Raw genomic sequence first — 22,494 nt, 5'->3', positions numbered from 1 at the left:
ACAATTCTGGGATTTTGCTGCCATCGAGTTCATCCAGAGGGTGTGTGCAAAGGATTGTTGTTATGCCAAGTTTAGGGCACAGCTTGCTTATTGGACTTTAGCTCTGGAAAACAGGGTGTCTACTAATAGTAAAAAGAGACAGGAATAAAAAGAGAGGGGTGGTCTTGGCATGGAGATCCTGACAGTATATATGTACGTGTTTCCTAGAAGAGTTAAGAGATTTTTATTTAGGGCCAGGGAGCATGTGTCCTACCAAAGGGACATCAGTGCCCTAGTGAAGAGGAAAGGAGTATTCTTGAAGATTCATTCGGTTTCCTCACTCCTTTTCTGTGTTCTTTTTCACTCAGTGGCACAATTGAATATAATGTCATTGTTGTCATTTTAAGAGGATAACCAGATCTCCTCTGCTCCTTATTAGAAAAGTATTTCCCATTCTTTTCTCCAATTCAATCTCAAACAGGAATAGGATTTGAAATTCTATGAGCTCATTGATTTAAACAGTAAAAAGAAAATCTAGAGACATTAGTATACTATTATTCGAAGAGGTATAAGAAAAATAGATGTAAGATCCCTGCCTAAATTTCTCTATCTATGGAGAGAAAATGGAAAAAAACCTTTTTTATATTTTTAACTTCAATCACATTGAAAAAGCTTTTGCTAATTGAGTTTCCATAATGGAGCATTGGTTCCTAATGCTTACCTAATGATCTAATATCTCCAGGTTCTCTCTTTCTCCTTTAGAAGGGTTAGCAGTTGGATTGATAATTCTAATCAGACATGGAAGAAAATCATTGCTTCTCAGGCTATAAACAACAGTGACATGTGGGTACAATAATGTAATATTGAGAGAGAGAAATTGATTTCACTCTGTCTTCCCACTCTCCCTTTTTCCTTTCCCTTAGGAAATTACCTTATACAGGCAGAGACCAGTAATTTCACCAGCCTTCTCTTTAAACTATAAATCTCAAAGGGGTAAATTGAATGGAAACTCATAGTATTTCAGATCTGTTGGCTTTTCCCTCCATTCTTTAAGCTGAATTAAATTTATCCATTGAACAGTGTTCCAATCATTCCACATTTTTTTAGCAAAGATTATGTTCAGAGTGCTGGGCAAGGCACTGAAGCTTAATTAATTTTTCTTTTGCCAAAAATAAGGGCATGGCTTTTTACTACACCAACAATCCAAAATCAAACCTTTCCCAAAGCAATAAACTTCCATAAAGATGGTTTTTAAGGATTAAAGGAAATGAAAATTAAATCAATGTTACAACTTCTCAGTAGTCCTAGTTTTTTTAAATGTCTAGAGAGAAAATTAAACCATTAGCCAAAATGAGATTTGAAGAATATTGACATATTTCATGTTTGCAAGTCATCTCTGGAATGTATAATGGGGTTAGTTTTAAAATCATAACCACAGATGGCATTTTATAGCACTTTACATTTAGCACTTAAGATTTATTACCTCGTCTAAGCTTCATTAAAATCTGGGAAATAGGTACTACCATTATTATTATATTTATTTTGCAGATTAAGAAAAAGACTTAGAAAAGGTTAAGTGACTTACCCATAGTCACACAGCTAGTAAGTGTTGGAGAGAGTATTTGAACCCAAGTCTCTTCTGACTTGACCAATGTTTTTCTACATCATCACATTGCCTTTTCCATGACAAAAAAAATAGTAAGTCCCAAATTTTTTGTGAGCATTTCATGCTTTATTAGTCTAGGACTAGAAAATTATTCTCTATTATGGTGTTTAGTTTATTTTCCATATTATTTAATTTAATTTTAAACTTTTATTGTTGCCTTTTTTCATTTTTTCTATATTATAGCAACCTCCCCTCAAAGAAAATAGTTAAACAAAAGCAACCAATAGTGACATGGTCTGACAGGGGAGGAAGGGGAAGATATAAAAATCCAACCCTGTAGTTACCCATCCCTCTACTGAGGATCTGTTCAATTGTCTGTTCAAGAATGATCAATCAATTAACCAGAGTTTGACTGCTTTTTAATTTTACTTTTATTTACATTATTATAGCTATTGTGTATTCTACTTTCTTCATTCTGTATCAGTGTATATAAGATTTCCCATGTTTCTCTGAATTCCTCATTGTTATTATTTCTTACAGCACAGCTCAGAATTCTTTAAAAAGTCACATTCTGCATTTGGATTTGAAGAAGTGAAATTTGTCTTGTATTTTGCATCTATTATTTCTAGGTTTGCCTTCCAGGGCTAAGCATTACAAATCCAATCTGTCTTCCATATAGGCTAATACTTCTTCCTGCTTCTGCTAGGCTTCTCCGATGCCAGTCCTCCATTGGTGTCACTTGCCACAGGACCACCCTGATAAAGTCCAGATACGTGGAGGATCAGTATCCTATTGCCTCCTGCTGAGAACTCTTCTGACCCAATGATTTGTGTCTAAGTCCCAGGCATCCCTGGTTGGGATGATTCCAGTGCTGAACAATCCTCAGGCTGGCACCTCTTGACAAGGGAGAATAATTTCTTTGGCAGCTAGAGCATCTGTTCTCTGCAATCAGTGGGGTTGTTTTGCCTACCTTGAAAAGAGAGTAGCTGTGCCCCTGAACCATGTTGCCTGATACCTTTTCAGCCATGTGGTTGCGCTGTGCCTCAGGGGAGAATCAGACTGGATAAGTTGATGCCATCCTGATTTGTGTCTCTATCCATAAAACTCTATGATCTCATCTCAGTGTTTATTCTCACAGATCCAAAGAGCATCTTTTATTTTGTGTTTGTTGTTATTTTTAAAATATCCTCATAGAATGTATAACTTTGAAATGGCTAAAAAAGATTAAATAAAATTTTTCACATTAAGTTCAAGGAAAATTAGCATAAAATCATCCCCTCTTTATTACCAGCATGATTTCAAACACATACTCATTCAATCCAACAAGCATTTATTTAGCACCTACTATGTGCAAAACAGAAAGGCAATGTGATGTAGTAAAAGAATGTTGGACTTGGAGTCAGGAAAATCTGCGTTCAAATCTGACGCTGACTAGTGGAGTAACCATACGACTCAAATGCTCCTAGGCCTTGATGTTGTTCAGTCGTTTCAGTCATGTCTGACTCTTCATGACCTCCTTTGGGGTTTTCTTTGCAGATACCAAGTGGTTGGCTTTTGCCTTCTCCAGCTCATTTTACAGATGAAGAAATGGAGGCAAACAAGATTAAACGACTTGCCCAGGGTCACACAGCTAGTAAATGTCTTTGATTTGAACCTGGGTCTTCCTGACTCTAGTCCTAGAGCTCTATACACTGTGCCACTTAGCTGCCCAGAAATGCTAGAATATTTTAAATTGATTGTGAAATGATTTTTTTTAATTTAAGGAGTTAGCAAATGTGGTATAATGGGAAGAGTTAGGATACCTGGGTTCCAGTCCTGACTCTGATACTCACTACCTATTTTAGCCTTGAGCAGGCCATTTTTACCCCTCTAACTCTATTTCTTAATCCGTAAAATGGGATAACAATAGTTATACTACTTACTTCATAGGATTGTTTTGAGGAAAGCAATTTAAAAACTTTAAAATACTGTGGGAATGTAAACTATCAATGATAATGTTGATTATGAAAATAATTTATAAAATAATAAGCTATATTAGCATAATATACGGTATTTTGTGAGGGGAATGCTAACATATACAGTAAAAACTTATTTTGCAGTAAACCATGATTTTGGATTTTAAAATGTCTGTGAGTTAGTAGTTTTGACATTTACTTTCCCCTTAATGCTGTCTTGCTTTATGATTGAATTACTTAATTCTAGAAGCAAAGAATCTTTGAGTTGGAATGGGCCTGAGGGGTCATCTGATCCAGTTTTCCACCCATTGCAGGAATTCCCTCTGTAACATCTCTGATACATAGTTATCTACTATATCATCTACTCAAATATTTCCATTGTTGGGGAGCCCACTGCTTTGCAAATTATCCACCATACTCCATTTATAAACTGCTTTAATTGCTAGGAACTTATTAGATTGAACTAAAATCTGCCTTCCTATAGCTTTCCCCCATCAATCCTAGCTATGCCTTCTGGAGTTTCCTTTTCCACATCATAGTGCAATGTAAAGAGGATTTGGAGTCAGAGAAGCTGGGTTTGAATCCTGATTCTGCTATTCACTATCTATGGAACCTTAGGCAATCCATTATTATAATCTCTCTGGGTCTCAGTTTTCATACCTAGAAAATGAAGCAGTTGAACTAGATAATCTTTGTATTAAAGTTAAAGAAGTTGGAGAGAGTTAGACTAAAGAAGGAAAGAGATGTGTCTTCTGATGCGTTTTCTTTTCTTTAGGCTAATTATCCCCACCTACTTCAACTATTCTTCATATAACAATCTCTGGATCCTTTGCCATCCTGTTCAGCGTCCTCTGTACTTGCTCTAGTTTTCAATAACATTTTAAAAAATATCACACCCATAACTGAAAACAAACATGATCTGATCATATCAGAGTGCAATAGAATTATTACAGCCTTTTATCCAGATACTATACTAATGTTAATGTAGCCTCAACTTGCACTAGCCTTTTTAGAAGCTGCATCATTTTTATGGTTCATACTTACCTTGTAACTAGTTCATCAAACCCTTCAGGTATTTTTGACAGAAACTTTTCCCCCTTCCTATATTTGTAAATTTAATTTTTTAAATGTAAAAGCAAAAATTACAATATAGCATACATATATACATATGTACTCATGTGCATAAATATATGTACATGTGCGTATACACATGCATAATCATGGTCTTATAACTGTTGAGAAAAATTCAAGAAAGGGAGAATGAGGCATGATTTTCCAAGCAAGATAATAGTTTATTAGCAAGGCATAGATTTATTAATAAAATTGGCCTAATGCCTGCCTCAGTGAGTCAAAGACCCCAAAATAAAGATGTAAGTTCTTTTTATAAGCATATAACAAAGAACAGAACAGGGTAGGTGAGGAATTAATATAATTGGTTATAGGGTTGGCAGCATCATGGGGGTGAGGGATCATGACTGGTTACATTAAGGAAAGTGAGCTTACACACATGTGGGACCAAGACCACCCATCTCTGTCTTAAAGGAATGTTTTATGGATTTATGGGACCCAGCTGCATTTCAGGGCTATTAATAGTGGACCAGAGGTAGTAGACTCACTGGTGCCTTTGAATGAGATAAGACCCATTTTTAATTGGCAAGGATGGGGCTAAGATGGAACAAAGTCCTCCTTTCTGCTCTCAAGGATAGCAAACAGATGTCACGGAATTTTTCAGAAGGTGAAATTATGAGGGATAACAATTTTCCATGGCACAAAGTGATTTGCAAGTGGTGCTGAGATAACAATTCCCTTAGCATCAGAGTGTTTTGTGAGAGTATTGGACCTCTAAACTTAGCTCAGAGTTTTTCTTTAATTAAAAGTGATTGATAGGGAAAATAAACTTTGGCATTTAACTCTAAGAGGGTAAGACAACTTTTGAACTCATATATTTCACTCAGACAAAGAAAAGGCTTAGGCTTGTTATACAATACAGAATAAGATTACATAATGAATCAATTACGAGTGAAATAAAAATATAAAATACGAGATCAATATTTAATTTTAAGAAATGCACAACTGTGCAATATATGACTTGCATATTTACATATATTTATACATATACTATTTACACATACATGAAGCATAATACATATATATGTAGATAGAAAGATAGATTAAACTTAACTGTGATTTCATTTATTTAAAGAATTCTCACTGTGTAAATACCTTTCATTGATGCAGACTGAAAACTTGTCTACACCTTAAAGTCTTGGAAAGGTGTCTGAAACACTGAAAAAATGAAATCCCTTGCCCATGGTCATATAATCAGTATGTAGTATAGGCAAGACTTGAACATAGGTATTCATTACTTCAAGGCTAGTCTTTTATCCAACATGTCACCTAAGTTCTAATCATGGTTCTTTTATCATGTGATCATACTTGTGTCACCTTAGACAAGTCATTCGACCTCTATGGCTCTCCCTCCCCATTTCTTTATCCATAAAATGAGGGGGTTGGATTTAAATAGTTTCTATCTATTCACTTTAAATCTATGACCCTATGATTCTACCTCTATTCCTATTAAATTTGACCTTGTTTAGGTTCATAGATTTAGAGATGCAAGAAACCTTATGGATTATCTAGTCCAACTATTTAATTTCATGAATGAGGAATCTGAGACCCAGAAGGTTTAAGTGACTTTCCCAAGATCACATTCCTAAAATTATCAGGACTAGGACTCAAAGTCTCTGACTCTAAGTCCAATGGTCTCTTCCACTATATTTTATATCCTTCTGGCCTCCTGAGATCTTTCTAAATTTTTATTCTATCATCCAGTGTAAATGATTCCTCCTAGCTTTGCACCATCTTCTGATCTGATAAACATGCTTCATTTGACTTTATGTAAACTCTTGTTAAAATTTGATTTAACAATGATAGGTCCAAGGAAAAGCCCTGTGGTAGTATGCTACTGGAAACATTTCTCTAGGTTGGCATTACTCAATCTTCTTTGATTGTGCTTTAAAGAGTATTAGTGGGCCAGGCCTGATGCAGGCTAGTCTAGTACCTCTTTCAACATTAGAATAAAACAAGACCTTTGTAGATCATTTGACAGTGAATTGTAACATTTAATTGTGATGTGACCTAGTTTGGATCCCTACATTTACTCCACAGTCTCGGTCACTCAGCTCAACCTGTCCTCTCACTGGCAGGTCTAAGTTCCCAGAGGAGGATCGCTACTACTCTACCAAACTCTAACTCTCTTATGGTACTAAGGGTAACTCCATTATGTAGGAGGGAAGGGAATAAACATTTATATGGTGCCCTCAAGCCCTTGACAATGTGATTACCATTTACACCAAACCACCCACTCACAATGATGACACAATTAGATCTTGAATATAAATATTTACTTAACAATGTGGCAAAATCAAGAATAATCAATACATCACAAGTAGTCAATATAAATTAAATTCAGGAATAATCAATACTTCATCATAGACTTAAACCTAGATCATACTCTCCTGTCACTACACTCAGTATATATGGGGAAGAGTTGGCACATGTTTAGAGAAATTTGGCAGGGAGGCACATGAGATAGGAATATCCCTCTTGTGCTCTGGGCAACCCACAACTCTGGACTGCAGACTTTGAGGTCAATGGTCCATTACATCACACAAAGTAGCTTTTCTACTAGCTGTTCTTTTTCTGGTCTTCACTATTCTGCTATACAAATCCTCTTCTACTCTTGAACTGATGAAATAGGGACAAGGTCTTTTAACTAACAATCACACTTAAAATCATGTGCTGAGAAAGTCTTATACTGTATTGGCTAGTGGTTCCCTTAAGCCAGAAAACTGCAAAACTCATCAGATTGGCTCTCTCTGCACAATGTAGAGAAGCCCTGATCATTCTTCACTCACCAAGTCAGCCAACTGAACAAGTCAACTGCGATGCCCCTATTTGCTTTCCTTTCTCAAAGTTGGGGGGAGGGGGGAGAGAGAACAGCAGAGAGTAATAGTCACCTATAATAGGCTTCAGCTCCCTTATAGAGGAGACTGAAGAATAATAGCTAAAACTATTGCAGAGTTCAGCTCTCCTCCCATGAGAATTGGCCTTTACCCAACTGATCAGGACCTAGCAGCTGAAGTCTTCTCTTTTGTGGGTTTCTTTTCTCTTAAATAAAAAAAAACTATTTTATTTTATATTCAAATTCTGAATTCTCCCCCTCCAACCTTCCCCTCATCCCCTTATTGAGAAAGCAAGAAAAATAAAATCATTACAAATTGTATAGTCAAGTGAAACAAATTCCTGCATTGAAGGAAGGAAGGAAGAAGAAGAGAGAAAGGGAGGGAAGGGAATGGGAGGGGAAGGGAGAGGAGAGGAAGAGAAAAGAGGAGAGAGGAGGAGAGAAGGGGAGGAGGAGAAGGGAGGGGAGAAGAGAAAGGAGGAGAGAGGAGGAGAGAAGGGGAGGGGGAGAAGGGAGGGGAGAGGAGAGGGGAGGAGAAGAGAGGGGAGGCAAAAGAAAATATCTGGAGGTGAATAGTTTGTTTCATCATGAATCCTTTGTAATTGTTGGTCATTGTGTTGATCAGAGTTCCTAAGGTTTTCAGAGTTGTTTACCTTTACCATATTACTGTTATTGTATAAATCGAAGAACTCATTATCTTTCCCCACAAACACTCTCTTCTACCTAGCTTCTTCTTCTGGTTTTTTCACACAGTTCCATCTAAGCTGGCTTTTCCACCCCATTCTGGGTTCTTGTTCTGTTCTGTCCTTTGTGTCTGGTTTTCACCATTTGCCTAGTTCCTTACTACTCTCAGTGGCTCAAATCAGAGCCTCCTGGTACTCAGCGAATCACCTTTCCTTAATGAAGTAAAGACTCATGAACTCCCCTTTCTGTTTATTATAACACCAAGAGTCCTTATCTCATCATCCTAGAGTGTCCAAACAGTTACTTGATTAATCATTTTTGTGATAAGCCTTAGAAATAATTACATTTACATGAGGTGAGGGACCAAAATGCCCTAAGGTTGGAGCCATTTCTCTATCTTCAAACTGGTCCTCTTACTAATGTGTCTCTGAAAACTATTTTTTCACACTCAATTTTATACATTTTTAGTACATTAAAATTCTTTTCCTGGCCTATTCATTTATGAAAGAGGCATCTCATTATGTCCTTTACAAAATGATTTAAGCTTTTTCATTTGTTCAGAGTTTATTTTTCTTGCCCTTTTGTCAACCAAACTGCTTATATTTTATCTGACAACTATCTGTCTTTTCACATGGATTTTAGCTAGGTTTTTTTTATTATTATTATTAAGCAAGATTTTTTTTGGCCCCTTTAAACTACCAAACTATTTATTAAGTAAACATAATTCTTAATTCTTCTCAAGTTGATTTATTCTTTTTTATTGAAAAATTGCCCCTTTTAGCAACTGAAATGCTCACATATTAAGGGATCAGTATGTTACATCACAAAAGGAGGTTTACTTAGCCATATCAGGGGAAGAACATGAAGGGCAAGAAAAGGATATTCATAGAGGATTCACTTAAGTACAGCTTCCTTCTGGGAGTGGCACCCATAGTGATCTTCTGGTAAGACAGGGGAGCAGTTGACCTCATGTCCTGATGTTCTCAGGTAACCAGGAAGTTTTAGTCCTCTAAGCTTATTAAATCTCAAGGAAGGCTTTAGCATCTTTTCAGGAAAAGAACTAGCCATGTAAGGGGAAACTTGGCAGAAATATTCCTACTTCCCTAAACATGAATTCAGCTGATTGTGCTACCATCCATGGCATGTCTTGCCAGTGGCTGGATGAAGGTAAAAGATAAGTAACTGGATCCTGGAATGCGATTGGACTGGCATATGTGTTACCTTCATTTTCAGGCAATCCAGTGACAAGGAAAGAGAACCAGAATGCCCAAGGTGAAAAGAGAAACAAAAAATGAACACTCGGCAACTGTGGCAAACTAGATTGAATGGTTAAGTAGAGCAGATAGAAATGTAGATGGAGCAAGGTGTATACATAATACAAATTAGCAGTTTTACATTGAATTTTTTTCAATTAACAAGTGTTTGTTTTCTCTCACATGCACTTATCTCCAAATTGATTTTTTTTTTAAAAAAAAAACAACAATCTTTGCAATAAATATGCTAGTCAAACAAAACAAATTCCTGGATTGGTCTCATGCAAAGATGTGTATATATGTATGTGTGTGTATATATATATATGTATATATATATATATATATATATATATATATATGTGTGTGTGTGTGTGTGTGTGTGTGTGTGTGTGTGTGTGTGTGTGTGTATATCTTATATCTTGAGCCCATTTTGGTCGGCAGGTGAGTAACATGCTACATCACTGGTCCTCTTGAATTGTGGTTCACGCCACCCATTTCCCAACACAGAGTCACAGAAAATGGACAGTCATGAACGGGTTTTGTTCTGTATCAAGGCAAGGAAAATCACACTGGGATCACAGATCCATCAGAGTATTGGAGGTGGAGACTCTTCCAAACCTTCAGGTATTAAAGATTTTGAGTCCTCTTGTGTTTACTCCCCATGCTACCTTTCTGCACAGCACTGTACACTACAGAATGAGAAAGCGGTGTTAGGGCCTTGCTTGTTAGATAAACACCAGAGCTCTATTCCTTAGGGAATATTGATTATTGTCACATGTTCCTTCCATTTATACCAGAAGTGCCAGCACCTGTAATTCTCTCCTTCCTCACCTTCACCTTCTGGTTTTTATTTTTGGTTTCCTCAAGACTCAGTTCAAATCCAACCTTTTTCAAGAGATCTTTCTCAAGTTCTCACCCCTTTCCTCCCCTCCCCACACACAGTGAGATTACTCTCATTTACTCTATATATTTCTTATATGTGGATCATTGTTCAGGACTTCTGGGTCAGATGATAAACAAGGTAGAGGATTAAAAGCTTTCTCTGATCCCATTTACCTCTCAAACCTCTTCAAAACACAAATTATGCACCAAAGATAAAGAAACTTCAATTATATCCATGATTTAGGGACCCAGAATCCATAAGAAGATTAAAAATAAATAAACAAAAAACCCAACATGAATTGATGTCTACATATGAATCGATTCCTCCACCCCATGGTACTGGTAGCAAGGCAGCACTAGCCAACCCACAAGGGCTAGCAACAATACCCAACCCCACATCCCAGTCTTCCCTCCCTCTTTCCAGTGCTATGGAGATCCTGGCCCCAGAATGCAGAAATCTGCTCAGATCAAGACATATATAGTCCATGTACCTCTGCAGCCCTTCAGACTACAGAAGTTCACTGGGGCCACACAGTCTTCACCTAGGGGGAAGCATTCTGTACTGTAAGAGATCTCTTCAGGAGAGCCAGGAATAGAGGGGAAGGGACAGGGTGTGCGTCTAGGCTTGAAACAGAATTCAATACCACATTCCCTCTTCCCTCCTCCCACAGCCTCAGAGACCTAAACTACAAAAACCAACATCATAGCATTGGCAGCACAGCTCTTTAAACTGTCAGTGCTGGTTGGTGAAGTTGTATAATAATTCAACCATTCTGTGGAGCAACTTGGAACTATTCCCAAAGGTCTGTTAAATCACGAATACCTTTTGATCAAGCAATACCACTACTATGTCAGTATCCCAAAGAGATAAAAAGCAAAAAGGAAAAAGACCTTTGTGCACAAAAATATTTATAGCAGCTTTTTCATGGCAGCAAAGAATTGGAAATTGAGGGGATGTCCATTAATTGGGGAATGGCTGAACAAGTTGTTGTATGTGATTGTGATGGAATATTATTGTCCTATAAGAAATGACTAGCAGGATGCTCTCAGAAAAACCTGGAAAGACTTAAATGAATTGATACAAGGTGAAATGAGCAGAACCAGGAGAACATGGTACACAGTAACAGAAATATTGTATGGTAACCAACTGTGAATGACTTAGCTATTCTCAGCAATACAATGATCCAAGACAGTTCTGAAAAACTTACAATGAAAAATGCTATCCATCTCCAAAGATAGAATTGATGGAGTTTGAATGTTGATCGAAGTATATTTTTCTTTATTTTTCTTGGGTTTTTTGGTCTGTATTTTCTTTCCCAACGTGAATAACACAGAAATATGACAATACATGTATAGCCTATGTCTAATTGCTAGCGTTCTTAATGGGAGGGTGGGAAGAGAAGGGAGAGAACTTGGAACTCAAAAAAATTTTTAAATGAAAAAATTTTTTTCATGTAATTGAGAAAAACAAAATATTAAAATTTTTAAAAATTAACTGTTAGTGCTGGACTAGAGAGCTGAGGAACAGAAGGAATGAGACAAGACACCAAGACAGGACACAATATGTGTGGAATGCCAATTCACTAAGTCTGAGGGAAAGTTTGCAGCACCCAGTTGTCCTTCCAAAAGTCATTTGGGGCAGAGTCCTAGGCTGGTGTACCACAAATTTGTCCCATGTGGGAGGAGGCTAAGATGCTTTGAGATTCAGCCCCTAAGAAAGCCAGCATCAGAGGGGAACAAGTCAAGGAGTCAGAAAGTGAGAAATAAAGGAAAATAAGGAGGAAAGACTGAAACTACCAAAGATCTCAGAAAAAAGGAAACTCACTAACTTTGAACATAAGATGATAAATCAATAAGATAAACATTAACAACAGAAGGAAATCCATATGGCCTCTAGATCTAGTTATTGAATACAGACATCTATGAATAAATACTTCAAAGCAAAGGAAAATGATTCAACACTTGTTCAAACAAATGACCCTATAGAATATGAAAAGAACATGGAACCATAATATACTACTCCCAAGGGGTTCAAAAGAGAAATGAGAATCATGAAAGCAGAGTATATGACCTACAGAGCAAAAATAACTGGTGGAATAGAAAAGCTGGAAAATACAATGTCAAGTCTCACCAAAGAAACAAAAGAGAGAACAATAATAGGTTGAGAATGCAAACATACAGAAGTGAAAAAAAATCTAGAAGAAGAGAAGCAAAAAGAATTAAAAAAAAATATTCTCACTGTGTAAGCAAAAGATCATCGGTCTCTCAGAAGAAGACAACAGAACTATGTCCAAAGTGCTATAAAACTGTATACACTTTGCCCAAGCAACACCACTTCTAGGTCTGTATCCCAAAGAGACCACCAAAAATGGGAAAAGGACCCACATGTACAAAAATATTTATTGCAGCTCTTTTTGTGGTGGTAAAGAATTGGAAATTGAGGGGATGCCCATCAATTGGAGAGTGGCTGAGCAAGCTGTAGTATATGAATGTAATAGAATACTATTGTTCCATAAGAAATGATGAGCACACAGACGTCAGAAAAACCTGGAAAGACTTACATGAACTGATGCTGAGTGAAGCGAGCAGAACCAGGAGAACATCTTACACAGTAACAGCAACATTGTGTGATGACTAACTTTGATAGACTTACCTCTTCTTAGCAATGCAAAGATCTAAGACAACTCCAAAAGACTCATGATGGAACATACCATCCACGTCCAGAAAAAGAATTATGGAGTCTGAATGCAAATCAAAGCATAGTATTTGATCTCTTTTTTTTGTTTGTTTGTTTCTTCTTTCTCATGGTTCCTTCCATTGGTTCTAATTCTTCTTTACAACATGACTAATGTGAAAGTATGTTTAATATGAATGTATATGTAGAGCCTATAACAGGTTGCACACTGTCTTGGGGTAAGTGGAGGGAGGGAGAAGGAGAAAATTTAGAACTCAAAATTTTATAGAAGTGAATGTTGAAAACTAAATTAATATTTTAAAAAAGAAGACAAAAAAAACCCCTTAACACCAAATGCAGGAAATAATAAAAGAGAACTGCACAGAACTTCTGAATACAGAAAATGAAATACCAATCGAAAGTATTCATAGATGGCCTTCAGAAAAAAAAAATCCCAGGGTATGAACTCCAAGGCACGCAATGATTACATTTAACAATACAATTCAGAAACAAGTTTTATAAGGCATCAGGAGAAATACCTTCAACTACAAAGGGAAGGAAATTCAAATGACACAAGACTATTCTGCACCCACCAGAAAAAGTAGAAGGGAATGGAATAAAATATTCCAAAGAGCAATGGAGCTTGGGATGCAGCCCAGGTAGATGTAGCCTGAAAATCTGAGCTTAACCACAAATGAAAAAATATGGATATTAAATAATAAAGAAGCATTTAAAATATTCTTAGAAAGAAAATGCCTTAAGAGATTATTTGCTTCTAGAACATCCCAAACGACAGAAGTGCAGAAGGAATGAATAAATGCAGTAGCCAAGGACAGTGACTACAACAGTGACAACAGAGAAACCAGGAAGAGATTTCTTTCTAGATATGCACAAGGAGATGGGTGAAAGCAAAGGTCTGGTAGAGGTAACACTAAAGAAGAAGCCTGGGAAATTATGGACAGAATCTGATGACACACTAACTACAGGTAAATCATTGTTTTTGTGCGACTACATTACAAGATGAGAGGGTGTGTGAAAGAGGAGTGGGAACAGGGAGATAGAGAGGAACGTGTGATGTGCCCTGGTCAAATTGAGGGCTAGCAACAAAGGGATGGTGACTCCTGAGGTCTCAGTGAAGGAAAAGCCTTCAGGGAAGTAGTAAGGGGGAGGAAGGGATGTTTGAAGAAGAAGGGAAGGAAGTAGGCCTTGTTTTGGTGGTGGGAGGAGATTCCACTGGTGAATAGTCCGATGGGTGAAGAGAAATGGTCTGTGAAAGGAGATGGGGATCTTGCAATGAATGTGGTCTGAGGGATTTGGTGCTTGAAAAGTCTGCTCTTCTTACTTCAAGAGGGGGGAGTTGAAGTTCCTGGGGTCAAATGACTCATAGAGGAGTGGAAAAGCATGGACCCAAGGAAAGATTTTGAAGTAAATAGGGAGAAAAAAAAACATGTGAGGGAGAGAGTATTGATTAGTGGTGGGTTGCATAATCAGGAACATGGTGGGGTAGGGACAGTACCACGAGGAAAAGAATCTGTAGAGCAAGCTCTTCAAGGTAGTGTCAGAGAGAGCTTAGAATAGTACCTAGAATAGCTACTTGGTAGTACTGATTGCATGAAGAATATAGAAAATAGAGAGAGACTAGATAGTTATATGTATCTTGAATCAAAGAATGAGGGTCTAGAGTAGACAGAAATAGAGGATGAATAATGAAAAGCATGAGAAAAATCCTTTTTTGAAAAGGGACACAAAAATGAATTTAAAATCTACTGAACAGGACTAGTTGAAGGGGAGGAGAATGGGAATCTACTTGACTAACTGAGAGGGGCAAATGGAGAAAGAATTATACAATGAGATAAAAGCAGGAGAGAAAAAATAATAAGCAAAATTCCAAAGGAAAAGAGGTAACAAGGGAAAGGATGGGATCGGGGTGAGGAGAAGAGAGCTAGTAGGAACAGGGCCACCTTAAAAAAAGATTAAGATAAAGCAACCGAAGGAAACAGAAGAAAAAAAATGTGATATTAGACAGAGGAAAAATATAAACCTAACTCTCATAAAGTTAAATGTTTGCAGATAATGTTTGCATGTCGTCTCCATCCTTAGAATGTGAGTTTCTTTAGGGAAGGAGCTATTTTTGTCTTTCTTCGTATTCACAGTGCTTAGTATTGCTTTGCACATAGTCAGTGCTTGATAAAATATTAGTTTTTGACTGACTTAAAAAAAAAAACTATACCCTATCACAATCCCTCATCTCCTGTTACCCCCATTAGGAAAAAAAAAAGGCCCTTGTAAGAAATATTCACTGTCAAGCAAAACAAATGACCACATTAGCTGTGCCTGAAAATATATTTCTTATTCTTCATCTTGAGTAGTCCATCACATCTCTGTCAGGAGGTGGGGAGCTTCATCATTGGTCCTCTGGAATTATGGTTGGTTTATGCATTGATCAGGATTCTTAAGCCTTTCAAAGTTGTCTTTGCAATGTTGTTACTATATAAATTGTTCTCCTGATTCATATTTCATTCTCCTTTAATTCATATAAATCAGTTCCTCTGAAATCACCCCTTTCATAATTTTTTTATGGCTCAATAATATTCCATTACATTAGATTTTGAACTCCTGGAAGGCAGAGACTATCTTCTGCTTCTTTTTTGTATCTGTAGTACTTTGTAGAATTCGTAACATATACCAGGTGCTTAATAAATACGTACTTAACTTGGGAAATACATTAAACCTGAACCACGTTAGTTAAGTACCTGGCACCACCACTGCATCTTCAATAAAGGTAATGGTAGCTTTGGGGGTGTCAGAGAAAGGGAACCCAAACAGACCCCACTGCACTGTCACCTTCCACCTCCATATACCTCTCCCCAGCATTACCTGAAGTTAACCAGTCTTCCCATTCCCCTCCAAGAATCCTCCTTTCCCTACTTCTGCCAGCTAGTCAGCAGGAAGGCTGAGGGAGAGAGGTAGGTGAGAGGATGTGCCTGCCCATTCCTATTTCCATTCTTAATTTCAACCACATTGATTTTGTTTGTGCAAAAAATTTAAAGCTTTATGTAAAGTTGTCCATCTTATCTTCTGTAATCTATATTTTTTGTTTAGTCATAAATTCTTCCCTTATTCATTGATCTGAAAGGTAATTTTTTTTCCTACTCTTTTCTATAATGTGACCCTTTCTATTTAAGTTATTAGAGTATCTATTCAGAACTTATCTTGTTATATGATATAATACACAGTTCCATTGCTTTCCAGTTTTCCCAATATTTTTTTAAATAGTGGGTCCAGGACCATTCTGAGTTAGGAATTGATAAACCAGAGAAAGAATGGAAGCTAGGTGCTACAATGGATTGCCATTGGGCTGGAGTCAGGAAGACCTGAGCTCAAATCCATCTCAGACACTTAGTAATTGGGTGACCTTGGGCAAGTCACTTAACTTTTTTTGCCTCAGTTTCCTCAACTACAAAATGGGGCTAATAACAGTGCCTACCTTGTACTTAGCACAGTATCTGGCACACAGTAGGCACTACATACATGCTTATTCCTTTCTCTCTACCCCTTCATTTGGACAAAGGATAATAAAACAAATAGCCATGCATTAGCGCTCCCCTTTGTACAGACCAGCCACATATTCTCTAGGTTCATAAAGGGATCATCCTGACATTCATGAACTAGATAATTTGGTCCTCCTCTTAAAGATATGGGAGACTTTGTGTAATGGCTTCCTGAAATAAAAAAACATACTTTGAGACCCCATTAGAATGTCTTTGAAAGTAGAAGGTCTTTGAAAGTAGGGACTATTTTTGCCTTTCCTTGAATTTCTATTGCTTAATGCAGTACCTGGTGATAAATGTTTGTTGGCTGATTGATTAACTAGTCTGGTAGTTCTGTGGGAAAAAGAAATTAGGACAATTTTAATGACTTTGCAATTGTTTTTATTTTGTATAACAATTTTCAAGTATCAGAACATTTTCAAATCCATTTTCTCATTTGAACTTCATAATGACCTTGTGAGGTGGGCATTCTTCCAGTTTTAGAAGTGAGAAATGTGAGACTTAGAAAGATTGAAATTTGCTCTAGGTTGCAACTAGGAAGTAACAGAGCTGAGATTAAACAAGAATTATTCTGTCTCCTAAATCAATATGGCTCCTGCTCAACCCAACCTCAATTTCCCTCACCCCTTATGAGGTTTTCAAGTGAAAAGACTATTTTCAAAGTCTAAAAATTATTATTAATGCCTTTTATGTTTTTAATTAGCCATTTTTACATTGTAACTTCCTTCCTATCCCCCATTCCCCTTAAATGTTTCACTGTGACACAGAAAAATCCATGCTTAATAACGAATCAAGACAGCAATGGTGCCTGACCTATAGTCTCCCACCTCTATATTGAGAAGAGAAAATGTGTCTTAACATCTCCTCTCTAGGATCATGATTTAACATCACAATTAATCAGAGTTTGGTTACTTTTACTGTTTCCATTTGCTTTGTAAATCATTGTGTATATTGTTTTCTTACTTTTGTTATCTTCACTCTGCACTAATTCATATAAGGTCTTCATATGTTTCTTTGAAGTCTCCATGTTCTTCTCAATGTCAATTCATATATCATAATTAGTTTATTCATTCCACAATTAAGGGGTTCTTATTTATTTCCAGTTTTTTGTTACCTCAAAGAATGATGCTATGAATATTTTGTGTGTGATGCCTTCCCCTGCCCCCCACCCCCACCCCTGTAATTGACCTTCTAGGGAGTATGTGCCCAGTTATGAGGATTGCTGGGTCAAAAGAAAAAAATAGTTCAAAAGTGACTTTTCTCAAATAATTTCATTTTTTTTCCCCAGAGCAGTTGACCAATTCATAGTTTTTTTGTAAACATATTAATGCATGTCTTTCCACAGCCCCTCCAACATTAATTATATCCAGTTTTTATCTTTGCCAATTTGTAGGGTGTTAGAGAAAACCCCAGGTTGTTTTAATTTACAGTTCTCTTACTATTAGCTATTTGGAGCACTTTTTCATATGATTACTGATTATTTGCATTCATCCTTTTGAAAACTGTTCATATTCTTTGTAGTTTAATGGCTTTTGTAGTCTAATGTAGTCTAATTGTAATCTAATGGCTTTTAGTTATATATTTGTTTCTATATATAATAAATATATCTTGCTCTGGACAACCAACAGAGCAATTGTGTCTGACAACATTTACAACTTTCTGCCTTCAAAGTACATCTCCCTTGGAACCCCCCTTGCTGAGAAATGTATAGGATCATAGATTTAGAGCTGAAAAAGATCAGAAGTCTTCTAGTCTAAAGGTTAATTTTACAAACAAAGAATCTGAAGCCCAGGGAGTTTCAATGATTTCGTCCAATGTCACACAGGCGGTAAAGGGGGAACTATGTTTCATTTTCTCTTCTTTGGGACCATAATAGGATTTTTCAATTACTCCAAGTTGGACTTCCTTTTAGTGATTTTTTAAAAAATTTATGTTATTGGGGCAGCTAGGTGGCACAGTGGATAGAGCACCAGCCCTGAAGCCAGGAGGGCCTGAGTTCAAATCTGGCCTCAGACACATAACACTTACTAGCTGTGTGATCCTGGGCAAGTCACTTAACCCCACTGCCTAACCAAAAAAACAAACAAACAAAATAAATATATAATGACACTGATTTAGTTTGTCTTTCTTATTGATATTATCATTGACATTTGCTACAATTTCATCCAGTACCTCATAATTTTCCCTACCATTTTACCTCCAATGGACAATGTAATTGAAAGATAAAAAGTCTCTTTTCAACATCTCCCTCAGTAAAGAAGGATCAACGAATTAATTTTGTGTTTGCTATTTTCTTATTATCCTTGATGACTCTACTCTCTTTTCTCCCCTCCTCCCCATTCTCTGGTTAGCTTTCTTGACTTCAAAAATTTAAGGAATCTTTTGTTATTTGGCTTTAGTTCCTTGTAAGGTACTCCTGGAATTTGTTTTTGTCACCTATTTTTTTTCTTACATTTGCCCAGCCCATTAAACTGTATGGACTTTCCTTTTAAAAAAAATGTTCCTATTTAGGCAGTCTTTCCATCTGTTTGTGAGAGACCTCCTTCTCTTCTACAATACCTCTTACTTTGCTAGTTCATTATTTAAGGTTCTCTTTGAGTATCTGACCTCATTCTTGGCACATCATTTTGCAATAAGATATTTTCAACTATTTTTCCAGGAACTTTTTATGGTTGGTTTTCTTTAATTGCTTCTAAACTTAAGCAAGGCAGCATTGTCCACTAGCATCCTTGAAATAATCAGGTGAAAATGAGGAAAGTCTCCAGTATGCTGGTAGACGCCACCTCCACCCCAACCTCTGCATTAAACTCAGAGGAAAACAGGGACAGAGGCATATCTCCAACTGCCTATTAGACATCTCAAACTGGATATCCCCTAACATTTTAAACTCAACACGTGCTAAATTTAATCTATTATCTTTCCCTCCAAACTCCCCCCTCTTCTTAATTTCCTTATTACTGTAGAGGATGCCACTCCATCTTTCCAGTCACCAAGGCTCAAAACAAAGGCTCCTTTCTCTCACCCTGCCCCCCATATTCAATCATTTGTTGAGTCCTGGCATTTCTACTTTTACATCTCTAGTATATACCCTTCCCTCTTCTGATACTGCTGCCACTTTGGGGGAGGAGCAAGGTTCTCATCACTTCACACCTGGACTATTTCAATAGGCTGTTGTTTGGTTTTCCTACCCAAGTTTTCCCCTATCCCAATCCATCTTCCATTTAGCTGTCAAATTTATCTTCTTAAAATTCAGGACTGACCATGCCACTTTTCCCTCCATTCAATAAATCCAGTGGCTCCCTATTGCCTCCAGAATAAAATATAAACATAATATGAAATATACATAATACAATAATAGATAATAAATATATAAAATATAAAAATAATAAAATCCTCTGTTTGACTTTTAAAGCCCTTCATAACCTGGCCATTTTCTACCTTTCTAATCTTCTTATGTCTTACTCCCATTCATGTACTCTTAATCCATTCTCCTCCTTACTGTTCCTTGAATAATACACTCCATCTGCTAACTTTCAGTTTTTCATTATCCCCCATGCCTGAAACACTTTCCTTTTTCATCTCTGCTTTCCAGCTTCCCTGGCTTCCTTCAAGGCTCAGCTAGTCTCACCTTCTGCAGGAATCCTTTCCCACTCCTCTTTAATCTTAGCGCTTTCCCTCTGAAACTACTCCCAACTTACTCTTATTTTTTTTTAAAGCAATCAAGGTTAAGTGACTTGCCCAGCATCACACAGCTAGTAAGCGTTTGAGGTCGGATTTGAACTCATGGTCCTCCTAACTCCAGGGCTGGTGGTCTATCCATTGAGCCCACCTAGTTGCTCCCAATTTATTCTTTACATTTCTTGTTTTTACATAGATATTTGTATGTTGTCTCTTTTATTAGAAGGTGAGCTTCTTGAGACCAGAGACTGTTTTGTTTTCATTTTCTGCCTTTATTTGTACCCCCAGTGCTTAAAAAAGTGCCTGGTACATAGTAGGCACTTAATAAATGCTAATTGACTGACTTTAAGATCCTTGGTCATGGATAGGCTCCATCATTGGAAGGAACATCTAAATTGGTGTGATCCATTCTAGAAAAATTTATGAAGCATTTTTGATGCATAAGACACTCTGGTGTTGGGGGTTGCAAAGATGAAAAATGATAGTCTATGCCCTCAGGAAAGTTCGAACCGAATAAGGAAGATGAAACATTTACATGTAACACATTTTGGTGTACTGCCTCCCCACTGTGTGTTCAAAGAAAGGTGGGATGGGGCTTTGAGCTTGGGGAAGAACAGATAATCATAGGAAATGACCCAGCTGCCTCGGAGAATACCATGATCAAGATAAACAATACCTGGGAAATAGTCCCTAACTGTTGACTTTCTATTTTTTTCACCCTGCTCAGTGACAGGCTAGCCAAAGATAAAGGTGGTCAGAGCTCCAAGCTGAGACCAGACAGCTGAGACTGGAGAAAGAAAAAAATGTCTCATGCATTCCAGTGTACACTGGATCCCAAGTTCATCCTCTTCCTGAATTGAGGGTGTGAGTCCAGTGATTCTACTTTTTCATCTGATCTGCCCAGTTGCTTTTGAAATCAAACTTCCTATTGTTTACACTCTTGCTCAAGGGAGGGTTCAAAATGTATATTTCCCAAAATACTTGAGTTCAGCTTGATCCCAAGAATTGTTAGTCAGCTCGCTGGAGTAGATGGAGTGCTAAAAGACGAAGAAGGGGTGTCTTTCCCCAGAAACCATATCCTACCTTTCCCTGAACAACAGCCATTTCAGCAAAACCTCATTTTATTGGAGTACTTTATTCAAATTGAGTACATATATCAGAAAGAGGGCCTTACAATTATCCTAGGTTACCCCTAAAACATTAGATTGAATCGTTATGGTCATTATTACATAATAGTGCATCCACTGGGAACTCCCTCCTAGAAAAGTATTGTCTATAACTCAGAAGTAAATTCAGCATATTGCCCTTCCTTTTGGGTCCTAAAGTGATATTTTAATCACTCATCGGTCTCCTCTAAAACCCTTATATTACTTCAACATCTCCTCATGCTACCATAGAGAGAGGTGGAACAGGGGATAAATGATAAAAGACTCACTGAGAACCACAGAGAACCTCATACTTACTTAGCATTTCTACCTGTTGGGGGAAAGTTCAAATTGCCAGGGTAAGCGTAGCCCTCCTAGATACCAGCTCCTTTTTCCTCTACAGAATAAGATGATTAGCTATCAACAAACCCTAGTTGTGAAACACACAGCTTTGGGGGGTATATCACCCAAAAAAAGAATTACTATAAAGGCAAAGGAAAGTTGCAGACAGAGTGCTTTAAGAAATGAGAAGTGATTACTTTCATTTGAGGTAGGGAGGGTAGGTAGGAAAATGAGGAAAGAATTTCTTTAAGAGGTTATCATTTGAGCTGAGACTTGAAGGAAGACAAATTCAATTGGCCTGGAGAGGTAAGAAGAAAGGTGTTTCAGATATATAGGATGGGCTGCCCAAATATATGAAGTCAGAAGGCAAGTTATGATCAAGTAACAGCTACTAATCCAGCTAGGCTGAAGCAAAAAGAATATGAAAGATATGGTAAAAGAAGGCTATATAGGTTGTAGCCAGATCATGGAGGGTTTAATAGGCCTTTTTTCTTTGCTGTCTTCTCAGTGAAATCCTTTGTTGTGGGACTGCCTATGGCATAAAAACATATTATGTTTTCAGTAATTTTTCTCTTTACCTGACTTAAGCCCCTACTCAGAAACCTAACCTGAACTTTTTTTTTCTGGACAATCTAGGACCCTGGCACCACCTCCTCCACTTAAATTCAAGAAATATCTATACGTCAGGTTTTGCGAGCCCTGGGGATACAACTACAACAACACAGCAGTTCCTGCCCTCAAAATGCTTACATTCTTATGGGAAGGGGTGTAATGACATGTC

The sequence above is a fragment of the Phascolarctos cinereus genome, unplaced genomic scaffold (genome assembly GCF_003287225.1).
Source record: "Phascolarctos cinereus isolate Bilbo 61053 unplaced genomic scaffold, phaCin_HiC Scaffold_726;HRSCAF=1367, whole genome shotgun sequence".
Taxonomy (NCBI): domain Eukaryota; kingdom Metazoa; phylum Chordata; class Mammalia; order Diprotodontia; family Phascolarctidae; genus Phascolarctos; species Phascolarctos cinereus.
Note: the sequence above shows the minus strand (reverse complement) of the source record.